This window comes from Neoarius graeffei, chromosome 3 (genome assembly GCF_027579695.1).
Source record: "Neoarius graeffei isolate fNeoGra1 chromosome 3, fNeoGra1.pri, whole genome shotgun sequence".
Taxonomy (NCBI): Eukaryota; Metazoa; Chordata; class Actinopteri; order Siluriformes; family Ariidae; genus Neoarius; species Neoarius graeffei.
In genome coordinates this window covers 83,340,929-83,360,381 of record NC_083571.1, presented here as the reverse complement: position 1 = coordinate 83,360,381, position 19,453 = coordinate 83,340,929, and the positions used below count along the sequence as shown (strand labels likewise).

The following is a 19,453-nucleotide window of genomic DNA, read 5'->3' as shown; positions in this document are numbered from 1 at the left end:
GCTTCACCAACACACACACACACACACACACACACACACACACACACACACACACACACACACTTATCATAGCTACAAGAATAAGACTAAATAGTGAACTTGAACCAGAGTGACCTCTAGAGTGACCTATTCAACTTTCCTCAATATTGAGTAATACTGCAATTAATATAATTCACTGTAAAACAGGGAGTCTGTTTCATTCAGGTTGAAAGTTTTCTATCCTCCTAATCTTACTTTAGTTGGTTTTACTAAGGCTTTTATATTCTAATGTTAAAAAAGTAGGTTACACTACTTAAAATATTAATGTCACACAAGTACTTCTTGTTTAAACCTCAAAGCCGACGGGGGCCTTTCTGTGTGGAATTTGTATGTTCTCCTCGTGCCTGCATGGGTTTCCTCAGGGTGCTCTGGTTTCCTCCCACAATCCAAAGACGTGCAACTGACTACTCTAAACTGCCCCAGGTGTGAATGTGAGTGTGAATGGTTGTTCATCTCTGTTTTAATTCTATGATAGATTGGCGACCTGGCGGCAGTAGTGTAGTGTAGTGGTTAGCACTGTTGCCTCACAGCAAGAAGGTCCTGGGTTTGAGCCCAATGGCTGACGAGGACCTTTCTGTGTGGAGTTTGCATGTTCTCCGTGGATTTCTTCTGGGTGCTCCGGTTTCCCCCACAGTCCAGAGACGTGCAGGTTAGGCTAATTGGTGGCTCTAAATTGACCGTAGGTGTGAATGTGAGTGTGAATGGTTGGTTGTGTCTATGTGTCAGCCCTGCGATGACCTGGCGACTTTTCCAGGGTGTACCCCGCCTCTCACCCATAGTCAGCTGGGATAGGCTCCAGCTTGCCTGCGACCCTGTACAGGATAAGCGGCTACAGATGATGGATGGATGGATTGGTGACCTGCCCAGGATGAACCCCACCTCTCGCCTGAAGTCAGCTGGGATTTGCCCCAGCTTCCCCTGCGATCCTGACGGATAAGCGGTATAGATAATGGATGGATAGATGGAAGTACTTCCGGCTAGTTGTAGAGGAACTTATAGAAAACTGCCTCTGTGCCTATAAGCCGTACCACATACAAGTTATTCTGCTGTATTCAGTGTTGAAACATTAATCCACCATGTCCATTGTTAAAGCCGTTGTATATTTCTTTTTTCTTTTTTGTCCTTTTTTACAATGGGAAGGCTGTCAAGAAACTCTTATAGAGGCATAAATGATTAGACTTTTATCAACCATATTCCAACACACCTTCTTCAGTCTACTGTATTCGACATATCAGCTGTTAGGGTTGTAAGTAGCTTGTGTTGGAACGTAGATTTCCTGTGACAGGACTGTTAAGCAGTGCTATTGCTTTAGCTACAACATTTACAACATTGGCTTTTACTGTTGCTCCAAATAGGAGCATTCACCTGGAACCTGTGTGATAGTGCTCATTCTCTGATTTCTCAGTGGACAATTAAGCTTTACATTAAAGTGTGGCCAGTTAACTGTGTTGGTCTTGGAGGCTGAATGTTGTTTTCCAGAAGGTTTTATTTCAAATTATGCTTGCCCTTTAGCACTGATTGTCATCCAAGTTTCTTTTTTTTTGGTGGTGGTCCAACTTTTTTGGTCGGGGGTAAAGTATGTGTGCTCAAAGCTTTGTTAATGTTTGTTGAAGGAATAACATGTCTCAACATGTAGTGTTTATACACTCTTGAACCCTTGTCTTGTCTTGAGCTAAGAATTCAGCCATTGCTCTGGTAACTGCTCCTTTCTATGCACATCGGTTCATTAAGTTTTCATTTGCAGTGAATTTCTATATAGGCTCACTGCTTCAAGGGAATATTTCCCTGCATGGCTGATGTTGTTCTTTGGGGCTTTTCTCCAGAGAGCTAATGGGTTGGCTATCTAATATTTGGGTGTCCATCCTTCTTTTCAGACATATGCTGCATTATGAAAAGCTGCCTGGAATGCTAATTCATACAATGTGCATACCTAATGAATGTGCAGAGTGCTGGGTTTGTCACTATTGAAATGGCTATTATATCAGCAACATCCATCCATCTATCTGTCCATCAGTCCACCCAGTCAATTCATCCAGACAACTGAATGGACTTTCTCTTATGATAACAGCAGTTCTTACGTCAAAAACCAATAGCTCTCTGGATGTAGGGCCGTGGACCAAAAATAAATGTTGATGTTATGTGAAATTATGTCATATTGAAATGTATTACATTTAAAAAAAAAAATTCTAAAGTTTCTTTTATCAGTGTGCCACTATCTCGATCTCAAAGTCAGTGATGTAAGATACATGCACAGCATACAGTATAAGCATTTAAAAATGTTTTTTAAATACCCTCTATACTTCAGATGAACAATATTTTATGAATTTCACCCATTTGTTATTGTATAAAAATTATATTGAAACCAAATATTAAAAATGACAAACAGAAGGAAAAGGGGGGGGGGGGGGGGAGAAAGAGAGAACACTGTAATTCTTCACAGATAAGATATACATATTTTAATAGGGAAGCTTAGTAGCATTGTACTGTAGATTGCCATAAAACCCAGATTATGTACTTTTTAGTGGCACAAAATGTATTTTTCATCGTCATTGTGGTTCAGACTTTACAGGACTTTCAAAATAAGAGGAGAATAAGAATGAACTTGTTAAATGCCATGGCAGGACAAAACAAAGGCAGCTCCAAACTGGGCAGCCCTGATTTTGAACATACCCTGTTTAAAGTGTACTCACACACACACACACCTCTGGGTACTCCGGTTTCCCTGACAGTTCAAAGACATGCAGTTAGGTTAACGTGGGGTGGCCTTGGGCTGAAGTGCCCTTGAGCAATGCATCTAACCCCCAACTGCTCCCCGGGCACTGTCGTATCTCTGCCCACTGCTCTGGGTATGTGTGTGTGTTCATTGCTCACTTGTGTGTGTGCATGCGTGTGTTCACTGCTTCAGATGGGTTAAATGCAGAGGAGGATTTTCACTGTGTTTGAGTGTGCACATGACAAAAGCTTCTACTTTTTCTTACTGATCTTTATGGCTTTTTTTTTAGAATGTGGAAACATTTCATCTCATTATTTTTAAAGGCATCTTTGCTCTACAGCATTTCATTGCATGTGCCTAAGACTATCATATATATATACATATATATAAGTGGTGTGATGTCACCTCTTGTGATGTTGACACTATTCCTGTGTTGATAAGAAACAGAAAACATAGAGCACATTTAACCCTGGGGGTGAACCAATCTAATCTCCTTCCTGTTTTAAAACAGCATCAGAGTGCAAAACCAAATATAGCTTCTAGAATTTCTGTAAAGCTAGCTCTTCTCAACATTAGATCACTTTTAAACAAGTCATTTTTAATTAATGATCTTATTTGTAAACACAATCTTGATTTTTTGCTTCTAACTGAAACCTGGCTGGATCAAGCAAATAGTGCTACCACCCTTATCGAAGCAGCTCCCCCAAATTTTAATTTTTTGAATGTTACCCGACAAGGGAAAGGTGGAGGGATCGCAAATATATTCAAAGTCTCTTTTCAATGTAAACAATCCTCACTTGGTGATTTTATGTCCTTTGAACACTTATGTGCACTTGTTACATGCTCTCCTAACATATTATTATTAACTATTTATAGGCCTCCGAGACATTCAGCCAAAGTCTTTCTTGAAGAGTTTGGTGAACTGTTATCAGTCATTTGCTTAGAGTTTGATTGTCTTATTATATCTGGGGATTTTAACTTGCATGTAGATAATACTGATAACATTTATGCCAAAGAACTATTTGCAATTATTGATAACTTTAACCTGGTACAACATGTACAGGGGCCGACCCACTCTCGTGGTCATACTCTTGACCTCGTCATCACAAAGGGTCTTACTGTTTCTTATACTGTTGTTGACCTGGCCTTATCTGATCATTTCTGTGTTTTCTTTGAAGTTTCTATGTCTCCTCACATTCAGAATAGCTCAACGACTATAGGTAGGAGAGTCATAAAAGACAACACATGTGCTCTCTTTGAGCAAGCTCTCTCTCAGAACTCAACCAAAATGTCAGACTCTGTAGATGATTTACTGGAATTTTTTAATTTAAATATGACCCAAATTATGGATGATATTGCTCCATTCAAAATAAAAAGAGTCAATGATAAGCAAAAAGCACCATGGAAGCAGTACCCGGCCGTTAAACTGCTAAAGAGAGAATGTAGAAAGACTGAAAGAAAATGGCGCAAATCTAAACTTCACATCCATTATCAAATCCATAAAGAGATGCTTTGTAATTATAATTATGAAATTCGTAAAGCAAGACAGTCTTTCTTCTCCAACATCATCAGCAGGAATATGAACAATGCCCGTGTGCTATTTTCAACAGTAGAGAAGCTAACTAATCCCCCACCACAATTAGCACCTGAACTTCTCTCAGTTAATAAATGCAATGAGTTTGCATCCTTTTTCAAAGGTAAAATTGATAAAATACGGCAGAATATTTCTCATAATATATCTCAGTTGCAAAAAATTGAAAAACTGCAATCACCAATGACACAGATAGATAACTTTAACACAATGTCAGAATTTTGTTTAATTGATTATGAGACTCTTGAAAAAACTGTACAAAATCTCAGTTCCTCAACATCTGAACTGGACATTCTGCCCACCAACTTTTTTAAGTCTGTTCTTCATCTTGTAATTACAGATGTGCTTCAAATTATAAATACATCCTTGGAGACTGGCGTTGTTCCTGTGTCCCTAAAAAAAGCTGTTGTAAAGCCCCTTCTTAAAAAAAATAATCTGGATCCTTCAGTGTTAAATAACTACAGGCCAATATCAAATCTACCATTCATCGGGAAAATCCTGGAAAAAATTGTCTTCAATCAATTAACTGCCTTCTTGATATCAAACAGCCGTTTTGATAATTTTCAGTCAGGATTTCGTGCCAATCATAGCACTGAAACAGCGCTGATTAAAGTTATAAATGACATACGTCTTAATACTGATGCAGGCAAAACATCGGTCCTGGTATTACTGGACCTCAGTGCAGCTTTTGATACTGTTGATCACAACATACTGCTATATCGACTTGAACACTGGGTTGGATTGACTGGTAAAGTTATCAATTGGTTAAAATCATACTTAAAAGATAGAAGCTTCTTTGTTACCCTGGGAAATTGTTCAACATCAATGCCCTTGACCTGTGGTGTCCCCCAGGGGTCGATTCTTGGACCATTACTTTTCAACCTTTATATGCTCCCACTTGGGCAAATTATCAATAAAAATTCAATTTTGTATCACTGCTATGCAGATGATACCCAAATTTATTTTGCTCTATCACCTAATGATTATGCCCCCCTTGAATGTCTCTACCAGTGTATCGATCAAATCAATAGCTGGATGTCACAAAATTTTCTTCAGCTGAACACAGATAAAACAGAAGTAATTCTATTTGGAAAAAAGATGAAAGACTCAGGATTACCACTATTCTTGACACAAAAGGGATTAAAACTAAAGAAATGGTTAAAAATCTTGGTGTTTTCATTGACAGCGAGCTAAACTTTGACAGTCACATGAAAGCAATCACTAAAACGACATTTTATCACCTAAAAAACATTTCCAAACTAAGAGGACTTATGTCAAAAAATGATCTGGAAAACCTAATACATGCCTTCATCTCTAGTAGGGTTGATTACTGCAATGGCCTTTTCACAGGCCTGCCAAAAAAGACCATCAAACGACTTCAGCTGGTTCAAAATGCAGCGGCTAGGGTTCTCACACGAACAAAAAGAACAGAGCACATTACTCCAATTCTAAGGTCCCTTCACTGGCTTCCAGTAAGCTACAGAATTGACTTTAAAGTATTGCTGCTGGTATACAAATCTCTAAATGGTACAGGGCCCAATTACCTCTCTGATATGTTGCAGCGGCCTAATCCAATCAGATCTACCAGATCACAACAGAAAAATTTACTATTAAAACCAGTTGTTAAAACAAAGTGTGGTGAAGCAGCTTTTAGCTACTATGCAGTACAGCTATGGAACCAACTGCCAGAGGACATTAAAAATGCTCCTGCTGTTGGCAGCTTCAAATCTAGGTTAAAGACCAAGCTGTTTTCAGATGCTTTCTGTTAAATAATTAATATTTTTACATTTTTTATAATCTTTACTTTCTCTGCATGTTTTAAATTTACTTTAACTTTATTCTATTTTATTCTGCTGGTTTCTTTTTCTTTTTCTCCTTTTTCTTTTTGGCATTTTATTATTTTATTTCTACTATTGTTTAATTCTTATTATTTTCTTTTAATTCTTTTAATTAATTGTTTTAGAATAAAAATACAATTATCTTATGTAATTTTATTTCTCTATTGTTTACTGTTTTTGTTTTTACTTCTGTAAAGCACATTGAACTGCCATTGTGTATGAAATGTGCTATATAAATAAACTTGCCTTGCCTTGCCTTACCTCAAAGTGAATGTGAATTAATTACCTGGGACAGCACACCCCAAAGTGTTTTATTCCTGTTGTACCACAGTGATGTGGCAATCATTGCAATTTTTAAATTAATTAAAAAATCGTGCTTCTTAACATGCCTTTATATTTACCTTTAATGTTGTGGAACATCCACTAGTCAAGTTAGGTTTTTTTTTCTCACTTCTGTTATAGAAGGTATAAACAGTTGTTTCCTCACCAGCTTCTTTTTTCTTTTTCTTGAGGATAATAAGACAAAAAAAAAATGCAGCTTGTTATATTAACAAGAAACTGGAAAGCACAAAATCCTCTGTCTTGGAGAGTGTCCTGTGGCAGAAAATTTACTGACCGTTACAAAGCCCTGACACCTGGGACTCCTTCCATAAATGTTAAATAAATGTGTACTTACAGAAAACTTCACCATATCAGTGATCATATATAGTTGATGAAAAAAAGCACATTTATTAATATGTTTATTATTAGCTTTAGATTATGTGGAACATCTGCCATACAAGTCCCTGAAATGATAACACATTAGAAAAAGGAGAGCTGGAACTACTGTGAGAGATGTACTGTTACAGAGATACAGTAGGTTACAGTTATAGATATCATAATGGGAATAATGTTTTGTTGTAGAATGCATAGCTATCAAACCATAAGATACGAGAACATATTCAATTCCTTTAATACATTAAAACCATTAACCTTATTAGTATGTGAACCTAATATTCTGTAAAACCTTCTGCATTATAACATGTTCATATTTACACCGTAAAGTATCACTGGGTCTATCTTTGAGTTCTAGTGTTTAAATTGTTGCATTTAAACCACAATATTTGTGCTTCTGAAAAATTACCATGTTTGGAACTTACCTTAAAGTGGGATATGATCTTGAAATGCTTGGTTTATGTAAGAATCCAGACACATCTAATTGCCCATAAAAAAAAGTTATGTTTGTTTGTCTCTGTAACAATCTGTGTAGAAAGATGGATACAACTTTAAATCTCTTTAAATTTTCAACTGTCCACTGACTTGTAAACTGTGAGCTTGTCCTTACAAAGTAACATCTCTGACAGTCCGACTCATCTGGATGTCCATATAATCTGAAGAAAAACACAGAATTTCAGTAACACAGATGAAAATTGGTTCGCTCCTGGTCACTTGTACAAGTTACTTTCTTGATTATCATTGAATGTTTGCTCTTGAAGTCCCCTACCACCTAGTGGGTTACCAAGGGCAACTAGGGCACTGGGTAAAGAAACGTGAACAGACCCACTGGCAGGATCTCCATAGCTACCAGAAAACTTTTCAAGTGATTCTATGCTTGGTTGATTAAAACAAGCTTCTATACTTTAAAAAAATATATATATATTTTAAGGGCTAAGGTGCTTTTTTTTATTATTTCAAACATGTATAAAAAATGTATGTAACTATTTGTACATACAAAAGAAAGAAAACGAGAAAGTGACAAAAAAATTAATAAATAAAATACATAAAGAGCTAAGACATTACAATACACCGCACATTGTTCGAAAAAGGAGTGGGAAGAAGTACAATACTTTTTTAATTTCCCACCCCTTTTTAACTACCCCGAAATCCAAACTTCATTAATACACCTATATACACTTCATGAATATCTATATAAATATATAATTACAAAAATAAATGTATACTACATACCATATATATACACACTTCATAAATATCTATATACATATTTAATTACAAAAATAAATATATACTACATTCCATATATACACTTCACAAATATCTATATAAATATATAATTACAAAAAAAGTATATACTATATACCATATATACACTTCATAAATATATATATAAATATATAATTACAAAATAAATATCTACTACATACCTATCCCTGTAAATATGAATATATAAACTATCCCCATAAATAAATATATACCATATATACCATATACTAAGTTAGTTCTAATATAACAATCAACCCTATTCTATTTATCCCTCATCATCCTCCGTTGACATACTTCCTCTTCTATATACTTGTTTAAAAAATTTTTTTTGTACCTTTTTTTAAACAGATTTATATTTACACTTTGTTTTATTTCTGTCTCCAGTCTGTTCCATAAAGTCACCCCACAGCTCGATACGCACATGTTTTTCATATTTGTTCGAACCTTTGGTTTTTTTAAATTTAGGTCTCCCCTTAGATTATATCCCCCCTCTCTCTCACTAAACATTCCTTGTATATTTTTTGGCAATAGATTATTTCTCGCTTTGTACATTATTTGTGCTGTTCTGAATTTGACCAGATCCATAAATTTCAACATGTGTGATTTTATGAATAGTGGGTTTGTGTGATCTCTGTATCCTGTTTTGTTTATTGTCCTTATTGCTCTTTTCTGTATTGTACATATCGGCTGCAGAGTGGTTTTGTAGGTGTTTCTCCAGACTTCGACACAGTAAGTCAGATATGGCAAAAATAATGAGTAATATAGAGTACGCAAAGATTTGCAATCAAGAATATGTTTTGTTTTCCACAGAATTGTCGAGCACTTTGCCACTTTTGCTTGTACATATCCTACATGAGGTTTCCAGCAGACTTTATGATCCAAAATCACACCAAGAAATTTGATTTCCTGTACCATTTCTATCTTAATATTGTCTATTATCAATTCTACATTACAATCTATTTTGTGTCTCCCAAACAACATGATCTTTGTTTTGCTTAGATTTAATGAGAATTTATTTTTATCAAACCATAGTTTTAGTTTATTTATTTCAGTTGTGATTGCCTCCAAAGTCTGCTGCAAATTCTCACCGGAACAAAAAATATTGGTGTCATCTGCAAACAAAACAAATTTCAGTACTCGCGAAATTCTACATATGTCATTAATATATAATATGAATAATTTCGGACCTAATATTGACCCCTGTGGTACCCCACATGTAATGTTCATGAAATCAGATTTATGGTCACCTATCTGCACAAACTGTTGCCTGTTTCTTAGATAGCTCGACAGCCAGCTCCACCCAACTCCCCTAACACCATACTTTTCTTGTTTACTTAATAATATACTATGATCAATGGTATCGAATGCTTTTTTTAGGTCCACAAATACTCCAATTGCTATTTTTTTATTGTCTATACATTTTGTGATTTCCTCTATTAGTTCCATTAGTGCCATCGATGTTGATCTGTCCGTTCTGAATCCATATTGACTGTCTGTAAGGAGGTTGTTTTTGAATGAATTTGTCCAGTCTATCTGAAAAAAGTTTTTTGAGTATTTTGGAGAATTGGGGGAGTAAAGAAACAGGCCTGTAGTTTGTGAAATGGTGTCTATCTCCGGTTTTAAACAATGGTATCACTTTTGCAATTTTCATTTTGTCTGGAAATGTACCTGATTGAAAAGATAAATTGCAGATGCGGGTGAGTGGTTTCACAATTCCCTCAATAACTGTCTTTACTGTTAACATGTATATATCATTCCAGTCTGCAGAGGTTTTGTTTTTACATTTTCTTACAATTTGGATAATTTCTTCCTCATCAGTTGCAGTTAGAAAAATTGTACTTGGATTTCTGTCCCCCATATCTTCTGTGTCCCCACATTGTGTTGTCTCGGGTTCCTTTATTTTTGCCGCTAAATTTGGTCCCACATTTACAAAGAATTGGTTAAAACCATTCACCACATCCTCCATATTTTTTATGGTCTTGTCATTTTCAGTGTAGTACTCCGGGTAATTTGTAGTTTTGGATCCATTTCTCACAATACCATTTAGTACAGTCCATATACCTTTAATATTGTTTTCATTTTTCTCCACTAATTTATTATAATAGTCTTTCTTACATATCCTCATAATATTAGTTAATTTATTTTTATATTTTTTATATTTTTCCTCTGCCTCTATAGTTCGATGCTTTAAGAATTGTCTGTATAATATATTTTTCTTTTTGCAGGCATTTTGTAGCCCCTTGGTGACCCACGGACTATTTGTATATTTATGTATATTACTGTATTTCTTTATAGGACAATTTTTATTATATAGTTCATTGGATATTATTAAAAATTCCTCATATGCTTTATCAACATCTTTTTCTTTATAAACTACATTCCAGTCCTGTATCATTAAGTCATTTTTGAGTGCAATCATGGTTTCTTCAGTTTTCACTTCAGTTTAGTGCTTCAATCAGGATAAGTTCCCAGATAATGGAGTCACATCGTTAAACATCATTAAACCCTTTTGTTTTTACAGTAATACAGTTGGAGCTTAAAGGAGATACGCAGAACCTTTATTTTTAAATAAATTTCTGAGTGAATAGTATCTCCATCCTTGAATCTTATATGCTGCATAAATGGGAATAAAAAATATATATTTTTAAGAGTTCAAATCGACCGCAAAGTTGGCATTCGAGCTGCCCCGCTGAGCCAGCCAGCCCTGAGTGCGTGACGTCACAGCATTAACCGGTTTTAAGGCTGAGGCCTTTTACAGCTATAGACCAAAGTCATATAAATAAAAATTTATGGTGAAAGTAAGAAATACCGTTACCGACTTGCTCAACTAAGACTGATTTGACTTCATTGATTGCGGGTTGACTCTCATTAAAACAGGATGGGTGTTATAACTTATGCAACATACACTGTAAGAAGTGATTTTGGAGAGTGGTAAATATAATCTATGCAAACCAGATAAAATTTACTCAATTATTGCAGTCAGCCAAGGAATTATAAAGTCATGGGTAAATTATACATATGCTACCTATTCGTTAACAGTAACAACCGTTACATGGAAGAATATGGTAAAATATACCCCAAAGCTGTGAGTCCTGTGCTTCAAATTGCGCATGCGTCAGACCGCGCGTTTGAGTGAGCGGGACAAGGAACTCTCGGACTGCCATCTTCCTCTCTCCGGCTGTTAGTTTAGTGAGTTATAAAACAGGTTCATTACTTGAAATGTTGTGTGAAGCTGTTGTACTGCACTTTATTCTGCGTGTTTTTTTAAAAATGATTTTATGGATTAAAAACATTGAGATGATGAACCATCTGAAAGTCTTTTTTTGGGGGTACATCTTACCTTCTCCGAATAAGTAATGGTTACTAAGTGATATTAATTACCTTTGATTAGTAATTATCAGGTATTGCCTACTAGCAAACAAGAGATAATTTTACCCGATTTCAATGAGAAAGTAGCTGTTGAATAGATACATAAATGTGAGGTAAATTTTACCCAATTTATTTAAGTATTTCATAGCTTTTTATTTCAGTTATTTTATACTCAATATATGGAATTAAATCTACCCCAAACAAGTCAATGCAAATTGTTACCTCAGATTTATTGGGTAAATTCTATAGGTTACTTTTTTCAGTGTTCATGTACATGCATGCATTTTCACTGATAAAATGTAAAAGGCTAATTAAATAATCAGATGAACTGAGACAATCACATTCTGAAGCAAATTAAATAATCTTATACCGGTAACTTAAACACACAATACAAGTGACATGCATTAATCTAAATGCAGGTAAACAACGTGGTTTTTTTTTATCCAAATGAGAGTCGCAGCTTACCCATCTGTGTTCTCGCTTCTTGAAGGCCGATCTTGTGGCTGATTGTTTTGAAACAATCTGACTTTCAGTTGTTCGCTCAGTTATCCATTCATTCACTTCTTCCATGTAAGGGTGAGATATTGCTGCTGAGGTGAACATATCCAGTGGGGAAATCAGACAGCTGGTCCACTCATTCTCCATTTTCTCCATACTGAGTACTCCGCCATTACTGCTCGGCTCAGGTGATTACTAAAACCCGGGACAGGACGAGACGTCACTGGTTTTAGCAACAACCATGGGGAGGTCACTGCCCGAGCGATAATATGTCACGTTCCGTCAAGTTCGGTCCCGGGTTTTAGCAACAACCCTCAGCTCACACTCCAGGAGAACTGGTGCAACTGAATTTACTTTCCTTCTCTTTAGTTTTCTTTTCCTTTAATTGTTGGTACTGCACCCTCTTTCAATACAGGCTTATAGCCAACGCTCCTCAACAGATCAGAGGTTTTGTACGAGTCTTCAGTAAAATGTGCAGAGCAGAGGAGAGACCACTTCGTAGGCGCCCAATGTGCCTGTGAACTTCTCGCAAAACGTGTCCAAATCTTTGCAGTTTGAATATTCTTGGGCCATGAATGCAACGTAAATCCATCTTCTGTTGTGTTGCTGCACCCGCCAGCAACACATTTACGTGGCATGGCAATAAATTAGCTCAAAATGGAAGCTCGAAGTTGCAGTCAGCTCTGTGTTTTAGTATAGCGGAAATGGCGATGAGACTGATAGCCTTCCTGCGGTGATGTAACAGATGTCAAGGTCATTCACTCAGACCGCTACCTGTAACCTCCTGAGAACCAACCCATAGACTTGTGTCCTCTGTAGTTAACATTTGTTTTACGTGCACACCCTCTTACTCTTTCAAGCTCTTCACTTGAATCCTGGTGTTTTGTAAAGAGTACATCCTGGGCTTTCCAATGATATATCATGTGACTAGGAGGGTTGCTGGGAAATTCCTAGTAAGGAAATCATGACAAAAGAGAAATTGAGATATATTTTTTTTCTTGGTTCCCAGGAGGATATGAATCATTTTAATCATAAAAATTACTATATTAGGTTTATTGTTAATGCTTAAAACTATTCCTATGCCATTCTTGAGGTCTCAAGGCATTTATAAACAGAAAGTGAGGCCATGGTTCTGTGTATCTCCTTTAACAAGGCAAACATATGCAACAGCTGATTGTGGGCATCAAACAAAACTACCTCTCAAGTGAGAAAGACAGTAATCATTACATTAATGCTATTTAACACATGCTCTTATGTAGAGCAACCAGGGGTTAGGTGCCTTTCTCAAGGGCACTGCAGCCATTCCCTAGTCCAGGGAATCAAACCAGCCACCTTTTGGTCCCAAAGCTGCTTCTCTAACCTTTAGGTCATGACTCCCCTGTAATCATTGGACTCACTTGGACCTGATGGGATATCAGAAATTCAGAACGATGTTTTATTTTTAGATTATTTGCATACATTAGCATCATGCTGGGCACTGATTATATTTACTGATGTGAGACAAGGGTAATGTGTTTACAGGCTCCATCTGAGGCATGTACACCTATTTTTTTTTAATTTAATCTCTGAAATACGTGCTTCCTAATTTACTGCTACGTCCAGAGCAATAATAATATTATGCCATGGTGGAACCAGTCTCATCAACTCTATGTACACTAGTAGTCAAAAGTTTGGACACACCTTCTAATTCAATGGTTTTTCTTAATTTTTTAATTAAAAGACACTTCATGTCTTAAAGTAATGATGGATGTCGTTTCTCTTTACTTAGTTGCACGGTTCTTGACATAATATGGATTACTACAGTTGTGGAATAGGGCAATTTACTATATTTTTTATTAATTATTTACTGTTGGGTCTCAAACGCATTAAGATGGCAAGAAATTGCACTAATTAACTTTTGACGAGGCATAGCTGTTAATTGAAAACCATTCCAGGTGACTACCTCATGAAGCTGGTTAAGATAACGCCAGTAGTATACAAAGTGTCATCAAGGTAAACGGTGGCTACTTTGAAGAATCTAAAATATGAAGCCTATTTTGTTTTTTAACACTTTTTTTGTTTACCATATAATTCGATACATGTTCCATATATTATTTCATAGGTTTGATATCTTCAGTATTGTTTGACAATGTAGAAAATACAAAATGCAGAAAAACCTATGAATGAGTAGGGGTGTGCAAACTTTTGAATGGTACTGTATAGTTTAAAGGGGAACTGAAGTCATTTTAAACTTGCTTTATTTCTTAATTAACGTGTTATTCAATTACATTTTCGGTTTTATTAACCTTATATCGTGACTCGTATTGGCATATTATATTACAGTTATCAGCCTTTTCGGTTTTTAGCCATGTTGAATGTAGCTCGTTTGGTCCACGGCAGGCGTCACTTATCCACGCAATCCTCACGAGACTTGTGCGAGACTTCAAACATGAAGTGTCAGTGCTGCCATTTTGAAAACTGTTTACACAGTGGCCAGATCGCCATATCATTCCAATTTAGCTTAATTTCGAGATTTGCCAGCTTCATCAGTGATGGAGATTATTCCATACGACTTCGAACCAACGTGGAGTAGAGAAGAGTTGGAAAGGCGACAGGATAAGGACTAGTCTGTCGCGCCGGTATTTACGTCATTACTGTCGCACAATTAAAATTTGCCAGATCAGGCAGCTGGTGGGTTTTCAAAATAATAAATACATGCATGTATTTTTGTGATCAATACAAATTATACTGAGTGCATTTCCCACATAATCCTCACTAAGGTTTCGGACAGCACTACAAAATGGCGTCCCCACTATATAGTGCCCTATATAGTGAGTAGGGAGGGATTTCGGACACGGGGAAAACTTCCGGCTTGATTACATCAGCATTCGAAAGAAGGTGCGCGCGTCTTTTGACAACGTTGGCAGATCTTGGTCACTTTGATTTCCGCTGTACATTTTAATTCCATCCTATGATGTCTCGCACAGGTCTCAGCGAATCTCGTTTACAGCTATTGCTTTGACATATGGACTGATATATTACATAGCGTATTTCAAACTCTCATAACTTGCTGTAGCAGTGACAAAATAGTTGTCAGAAATGCATTCCTACATTTTATAAAATGAGGTAAATAGAATTTTGATAATAAAAAATTTGACTTCAGTTCCCCTTTAACTGCTGCACACATTCTTATATGCAATGTGATCTTCCATGGTGGCAAATGGTGTCATCCTATACACTACCGTTCAAAAGTTTGGGGTCACCCAGACAATTTTGTGTTTTCCATGAAAAGTCACACTTTTGTTTACCACCATAAGTTGTAAAATGAATAGAAAATATAGTCAAGACATTTTTCTGGCCATTTTGAGCATTTAATCGACCCCACAAATGTGATGCTCCAGAAACTCAATCTGCTCAAAGGAAGGTCAGTTTTATAGCTTCTCTAAAGAGCTCAACTGTTTTCAGCTGTGCTAACATGATTGTACAAGGGTTTTCTAATCATCCATTAGCCTTCTGAGGCAATGAGCAAACACATTGTACCATTAGAACACTGGAGTGAGAGTTGCTGGAAATGGGCCTCTATACACCTATGGAGATATTGCACCAAAAACCAGACATTTGCAGCTAGAATAGTCATTTACCACATTAGCAATGTATAGAGTGGATTTCTGATTAGTTTAAAGTGATCTTCATTGAAAAGAACAGTGCTTTTCTTTCAAAAATAAGGAAATTTCAAAGTGACCCCAAACTTTTGAACGGTAGTGTAAGTAAATAGTTACTAGTTTTACTTTATTGAGCAAAAGTTTCATTGTGATCATAGTGCAGTGAAGTATGTTCAAATGCCTAATAAGACATGGTTTCCTTTGTATGTAAAGTTTATCACAGTCCCTAACAACTCACTCAGTGAAAACACAGAGAAATGCCGCAGGTTAATTTATAATAAAATCTGACCAATTTAGGTCAGCTTTGTAAATGGAAAAATTTGAGTCCCAGCTGACTTCATATGGAGAAAGAGACCCAAAGACATATATCTCTGAGCAGCAGTGTTCAGCTTTCATGCCAAGCTTGGATTAAGAATTAACCTGAGACACATGGAGCACAGTGAGAGACCTGAACAGGGAAACGAATGAAAATCAATGAGTGTTGTGTCTGCTGGTGCAGAAAATAGAAGCAAGAACTTTGTTCTGAAGTGTCAACAAGATCCTACTGTTTTTTTATATCATGAAGTTTTTTGTTTTTTTTTTTGTGTATAATTCCAACATTTACAGAGTTTTACAGAGTTACTGTGACCCAGCACTGTGTTATGATCCAGTCATGTTTTCTTAATGTGCTGTTTTGTGGTATGACATGGTATGATGATGGTACGAAAAATAGAGAACATGTTTCATGATGATCAGGCTCTTGAATTGCTTCTCTCTCCCTCATGCATATGAACACAGGTCAATTTAAAATACTGCTTTAATCTCAGACTGGCAAGGGAGTAGTTCATCTGCATCTCCAACAGGAAGCATGCCCTTGCATTTGAATTTCTGTGTAGTTTCTCAGTGTACGTCTTTTTTTTTTTTGTAATCGATTCGAAGAGCAGAAACTGTTTTTAGCACATGCCTACAGCAAAACATTCTTAACCTCTTTCTATCTCTTTTTCTCTCTCACTTTATCTCCTTGGTCTAACTCACTCTTTTCCTCTTTTTTTCAATCTTTCCCCCTGCTCTTTCCATCTTTCACACTCTCTACCTCTCACGCCTTCTCCCAGTAAACCTCGGTTGCTTTCATGTAGCTGTAAACACTTACTCAACTCTGCATAGCTTTTCCATGCTTCAATTTCCATGCTTTTTCAGACTCTGAGGGCCTGCATATGAAATCAGAGGGTCTAAAATGTACCTTTGATAAATACGCTGCAACAAAAAATGGTCGATAAAAGGCATTATACACCATTTTATGATTTTAAACTTATTGCGACACATATTTATCCCTAATGGAGAAACCAGGTATTTGGACAAAGACATTAAACTCACACAATCACACACCACTGGCTTCAACATCAAACATGGATCCTGAGAGACTACAACGAGTGAAAGCAAGAGAAATTGGGTCAGATGGGTCTTCATGTTCCATGTGGTTCCTCTCACACTCAGTCTGCTGAATCAGCAATGTGAAGAGATGGAAAAAATAATAGTAAGAATTGAAAAATCATATATTTAAATGTACATGTATTTACACTCAGTATTCCCGTTTGAACGGAAATATGCCATGAGCCACACATTTTGTATCTGCTCTACCCCTGTCTGGTTAGCATTAGCTGACTAGCATGGGCAGACAACTCTACAAAACTCGTCTCGTCTCGTCTCGTCTCGTCTCGTCTCGTCTTCTTCCGCTTTATCCGGGACCGGGTCGCGGAGGCAGCAGTCTAAGCATGGAAGCCCAAACTTCCCTTTCCCCAGACACCTCGGCCAGCTCCTCGGGAAGAACACCGAGGCGTTCCCAGGCCAGCCGAGAGACATAGTCCCTCCAGCGTGTCCTGGGTCTTCCCCGGGGCCTCCTCCCGGGGGGACATGCCTGGAACACCTCCCCAGGGAGGCGTCCAGGAGGCATCCGAAAAAGATGCCCAAGCCACCTCAGCTGATTCCTCTCGATGTGGAGGAGCAGCGGCTCTACTCCGAGCTCCTCCCGAGTGACTGTGCTTCTCACCCTATCTCTAAGGGAGCGCCCAGCCACCCTGCGAAGAAAACTCATTTCGGCCGCTTGTATCCGCAATCTTGTTCTTTCGGTCATTACCCAAAGCTCATGACCATACAAAACTACAACTGAGATTTAACAAGTGATTGCCAGAGGTGTTAGCTAGAGGTGCTAGAGGTGTTAGAGCTTAGCAGGACTGACTTTGGGTGGCATATCTGGGTCTCTATTTCAAAAAATAAGAAAATGTAATGCTCCTCAGAGAGTCAAGTGTACCTTTCAGTACACCAATTGACAATTAACTTTTAATCCATATTTTTGAATCAGTACTCTGCAGGGGTTTAATTTTCTTCTGCATGGAAGCATCATTAGTAGTGCATGGCCATGAACAGTCTCTGTAGTTCATTACTGGCAAAAGCACTGCAACATTTATAATCCCATCGGCTATCTGCACCTTTTCTGTGTATGGACCTCCATTTATTTTTTAGCAGCTCAAGAAAGAGACAAACCCTTAAACTGTGATTACAACAAGCTTTTTAGAGAAAGATCTAGTCTGGCTTACCAAATCATTCTGTTTCCAAGTCATTTCACATGAGTATGTTCTTGTTGGGTGGCATAGTGGTGCAGTGGTTAGCACTGTCACCTCAGTGCAAGAAGGAGAAGAAGTCAGTATTTGGTCACATGTACACTCAAGCACAGCAAAATTCCTCCTCCGCATTTACCGTAACCCACCTGAAGCAGAGAACACACGCATGCACACACAAGTGAGCAATGAGTCAAGTCATTTTATTTATATAGCACATTTAAATACAACAAAGTTGGCCCCAAAGTGCTTCACAACATAACACAAGAGCACACACACATGAGCACACACACATACCCAGAGCAGTGGGCAGCTATGCTACAGCAACCCTTTGGGCCCAAGGCTGTTTCTCTAACCTTCAGGCCATGTCTGCCCCCGAAAAAAGTTCTGTGAAAGGGGAGAGCGTAAACGCAGTCCCTGACTATAATAAATTATGCAGTCAAGATTGCCGCATTTGAGGAATTTGTGAAGGTCAACAACAGCCCAAGTGCAATGGCTGGGCCTCACTTTGGGCAAACCACCTTACTGATCATGGTATTGCCCCTGCCAGTAAGGTTCCAGGTTCGAAGCTCATGGCCAACGGAGGCCTTTCTGTGTGGAGTTTGCATGGTCTCCCCGTGTCTGCATGGGTTTCCTCTGGGTGCTCTGGTTTCCCCACTGTCCAAAGACATGCGGTTAGGTTAACCGGTGACTCTAAATTGCCCATAGGTGTGAATGTGTGTATGTGTGAATGGTTGAGAGGAGAAAACCTCTTTAATAATCCAGTAGAAGGCAACAGGAAACCACTACTGTAATTCTTCACTAGAAATTGATGGCTGGAGTTATCAGAACAGCCACATCACTTCAGGTTGACGATATGCCAAATAGATAGATGTTCTTGTTGTGTCATCTCATCTCATCATCTCTAGCCGCTTTATCCTTCTACAGGGTCGCAGGCAAGCTGGAGCCTATCCCAGCTGACTACGGGCGAAAGGCGGGGTACACCCTGGACAAGTTGCCAGGTCATCACAGGGCTGACACATAGACACAGACAACCATTCACACTTACATTCACACCTACGGTCAATTTAGAGTCACCAGTTAACCTAACCTGCATGTCTTTGGACTGTGGGGGAAACCGGAGCACCCGGAGGAAACCCACGCCGACACGGGGAGAACATGCAAACTCCGCACAGAAAGGCCCCTCG

At 37.8% G+C, this 19,453-nt stretch overlaps 1 non-coding gene across 1 annotated transcript; it reads right to left on the bottom strand.

Annotated features, from left to right (window-relative positions):
- Positions 1–18,659: 18,659 nt before the first annotated feature.
- On the bottom strand, positions 18,660–18,823 carry LOC132883927 (U1 spliceosomal RNA). The gene has a single exon (XR_009654426.1). It is a non-coding gene; the product is annotated as a U1 spliceosomal RNA (small nuclear RNA).
- Between the last annotated feature and the right edge of the window lie 630 nt (positions 18,824–19,453).